The 4,452-nt window shown below is 42.2% G+C and overlaps 1 long non-coding RNA gene across 1 annotated transcript; it reads left to right on the forward strand.

Annotated features, from left to right (window-relative positions):
- Positions 1 to 2,906: 2,906 nt before the first annotated feature.
- On the forward strand, positions 2,907 to 4,452 carry LOC138353696 (uncharacterized). The gene is made up of 2 exons (XR_011223274.1): positions 2,907 to 3,212; positions 3,255 to 4,452. It is a non-coding gene; the product is annotated as an uncharacterized lncRNA (long non-coding RNA).

Raw genomic sequence — 4,452 nt, forward strand, 5'->3', positions numbered from 1 at the left:
TTCTTTGTCATCTTCCGTGTATGAACCTTCACTCGAACGAATAGGTCCGATACTGGCAGTGGTTTTTGCTTTTGATCTCGCATATGTGAAGAAATAATTTGGGTTTTTCTTTATTTCCTGAATTGCTTTCTATTCTAGCTGCCTTTCTACAATCTGATATGAGTGTTTAAATTTCTGCTCGATTTCTACATTAGTTTTTGCACTTTAAAAGGAAACATTCTTAAGCAAAGTAAGAAAATTACCACCTGAATAGACAAGGTAATGATACAGGAGGAACAAATCGAAGAACTAGTGTACGAAAATGAGGAAATTTTTTGAAAATAGAGTGGTGAATTTGAAGAAATTAACAAGAACATAAACTCATATGATGAACGAGTCCAAAGAACCCTGAGGGCTAACAGAGAGTTAGATAAAGATATTCAAAGAGAAACTTTATGGACAACTCACATAGAGGAGGTCAATAAAGAAACAGAAAAGTACAAAGAGGAAATAAAAGAGACATATGCGCAAGTTGTAAAAGAGAGAGAGTCGATCAAGGAAGTGTGTTTGGAAGTCAAAACCAGAAATAACAAACAAGAAGCAGAAATTAGGCAAGCAATTAGGAAAGAACTGGTTACCAACAGTAAACTAGTACAAAACATTGCAGATAGAAGTCCATAATAATTTTCGGGTGTTTAGAAAAGGAAATATCATCTAGGATGGACAGAGCAGCATAAGAGATGAAAATCATAGAGAAAATAGTATGTTTAGGAGAAGGCCTCAATTCAAAGGAAAATATCAGGGATTTTAGGAGAATAGGAAAATGTGAGAAAGAAAAGAACCGCCCCCTAAAGGTGACATTTAATGGGGTGACATGGTTGGGTAACAAATGACAGAAGTGCTTAGAAATGGCAGGAAATTGCAGAGTGAAGAAGTTGGCAAACTTTGGTCAATAAGACAAGATCTCTCAAAGGAAGACAGAGAAAAGCTGAGAATGAACCTCGGTGAAGCGAAACTTCTAAATGGGAATAGAAATGAAGAAGAAAGAAATTCTTGTTTCTACAAAGTATTAGAGACTGAAAAGCTAGTGAAATGGAACATAAAAACAAAGCAACAAAATCATTAGAGGAAAGGGGGAGTAAAGGACAAAAAGGAAAGGGAACAGGTTCCTGAAAATTGTATATACCAACATAGATGGAGATAAAAAAATGTTGCTGAAAGATATAATTCAGCTTAAGGTCCCACATCTTGTCGCACTAACCGAGAAGAAACTTGATGACAATAGTTTAACTAAGTCGTATTCCCAAGGGGCTAACTTAGTTTGGCATCACCCCAATACTACACAAATCATCACCCCAAACACTACACAAATCATCACCCCAACAGTATACAAATCATCACCCCAACACTCAAATCATCACCCAACACTACAAATCATCACCCCAACACACAAATCATCACTCCAACACACAAATCATCACCCAACACTACAAATCATTACCCCAACAGTATACAGATCATCACTCCAACACACAAATCATCACCCAACACTACAAATCATCACTCCAACACACAAATCATCACCCAACACTACAAATCATCACCCCAAACACTACACAAATCATCACCCCAACAGTATACAGATCATCACCCCAACACACAAATCATCACTCCAACACACAAATCATCACCCAACACTACAAATCATCACCCCAACACACAAATCATCACCCCAAACACTACACAAATCATCACCCCAACAGTATACAAATCATCACGCCAACACACAAATCATCACCCAACACACAAATCATCACCCCAAACACTACACAAATCATCACCCCAAACACAAATCATCACCCCAACACACAAATCATCACCCCAACACACAAATCATCACCCCAACACAAATCATCACCCCAAACACAAATCATCACCCCAAACACAAATCATCACCCAACACAACAAATCATCACCCCAACACACAAATCATCACCCCAACACACAAATCATCACCCCAACACACAAATCATCACCCCCAACACACAAATCATCACCCCAACACACAAATCATCACCCCCAACACTACACAAATCATCACCCAACACAACAAATCATCACCCCAACACACAAATCATCACCCCAACACACAAATCATCACCCCAACACACAAATCATCACCCCCAACACTACACAAATCATCACCCCAACACTACAAATCATCACCCCAATACACAAATCATCACCCCCAACACTACACAAATCATCACCCCAAACACAAATCATCACCCTAACACACAAATCATCACCCCAACACACAAATCATCACCCCAACACACAAATCATCACCCCAACACACAAATCATCAGCCCAACACTACAAATCATCACCCCAACACACAAATCATCACCCCAACACACAAATCATCACCCCAACACACAAATCATCACCCCAAACACAAATCATCACCCCAACACACAAATCATCACCCCAACACACAAATCATCACCCCAACACTACACAAATCATCACCCCAACACAAATCATCACCCCAAACACAAATCATCACCCCAAACACAAATCATCACCCCAACACACAAATCATCACCCCAACACTACAAATCATCACCCCAACACACAAATCATCACCCCAACACACAAATCATCACCCCCAACACTACACAAATCATCACCCCAACACACAAATCATCACCCCAACACACAAATCTTCACCCCAACACACAAATCATCACCCCAACACACAAATCATCACCCCCAACACTACACAAATCATCACCCCAACACACAAATCATCACCCAACACACAAATCATCACCCCAACACACAAATCATCACCCCAACACACAAATCATCACCCCCAACACACAAATCATCACCCCCAACACTACACAAATCATCACCCCAACACTACAAATCATCACCCCAACACTACAAATCATCACCCCCAACACACAAATCATCACCCCAACACACAGATCATCACCCCCAACACTACACTATATAACAAAACCCACTCTTGTCAAGACGTTTCCAATCTAACTAATCCAAATGGAAGCCTCGATAAGCATCTAATATAATAACCACGATATCTAATATAATAACCACGATATCCCAAAATACCAAACAGCCGAGATTCAACCACGAGAAATGGCTTAGAAACAACCATTTAAAGTATGGATGAAGAAGTACAGTGGAAGAGATTAGTAGTATAGGTGGAGAGATGAGAGATGCCGGTGGAGAGATTAGAAGTATAGGTGGAGAGATGAGGAGTACTGGTGGAAGAGAAACAGTATAGAGGCCGAGATGCTGTTGAAGGAATGGAGGAGGTAGGAGGAAGTAGAATAAGTGCCGGAAAAGGAGGGAACGGAGAGAGAGAAGGAAAGGAGAAGAGTAATGTTGGAACGATAGAAGAGGTTCAGGGAGGAGGGGACCGCTTCAACCTGCTCTCAGCAGGACTCTAATGCGAATTTCAACTACGGTGTGTGTGTTGGCGGGAGCCGTAGTGATGTTGTGGAACCTGTTGGCAAGAGGAGCCGTAGTGATGGTATGGAACCTGTTGGCAAGAGGAGCCGTAGTGATGGTATGGAACCTGTTGGCAAGAGGAGCCGTAGTGATGTTGTGGAACCTGTTGGCAAGAGGAGCCGTAGTGATGTTGTGGAACCTGTTGACAAGAGGAGCCGTAGTGATGTTACGGCTTCTCTTGTCGACGGGTTCCATAGTGATGTTATGGAACCGGTTAACGAAAGCGGCAGCCGTAGTGATGTTGAACCGGCTAGCGACAGCAGCAGTGACATAGAACCGGCTGACAGCCGTAGGAAGGGGACGAGGAGGAGGAGGAGGTGGTGGTGGTGATCCTACAGAACAGGATTGCGCCTGTCCGGGAGAGAGGGGGGAGGGGTTGAGATTTAGCTCTTTGGTCCCGGCACTCAATCGTCAATCCACTTGGGGTGGATGGTAGAGCGACGGTAGACCTTCATGCAGGTCGGTGATCAATCCCCCGAGGTACCCTCTGATTTATGTCTCTCATATTTATTTTGAGTGATGATTTGTTTCAGAGTTATATTTGTTTTTATTTTAAAAAGTTGTTTTTAAACAATTTGTCTTTGTATGTGTTTTCTGGACGTTTTTTAGTTATAATTGTTATTTGAAGATAGCTTTGTGTATCTCTGTTCGAAGTTATAATATCTTAGTTAGCCTTACCTTGGTTTTACCTGTAGAGGGCTCTGGGAGTTCTTCTTCTCCCCCCCGAGCGGCGTTCAATTCCCGACCGTCCACAAGTGGTTGGGCACCATTCCTTTCCGTCGTCCAATCCCAAATCCTTATCCTGACCCCTTCCAAGTGCTATATAGTCGTAATGGCTTGGTGCTTCCCCCTGATGATTCCATTCCATTCCGAATCCAGCCTGAGGCCAAGTTTGTTTGATCTCTTTACGTAAGATGACCTCTGTGTGTG

The sequence above is a fragment of the Procambarus clarkii genome, chromosome 59 (genome assembly GCF_040958095.1).
Source record: "Procambarus clarkii isolate CNS0578487 chromosome 59, FALCON_Pclarkii_2.0, whole genome shotgun sequence".
NCBI classification, from domain to species: Eukaryota; Metazoa; Arthropoda; class Malacostraca; order Decapoda; family Cambaridae; genus Procambarus; species Procambarus clarkii.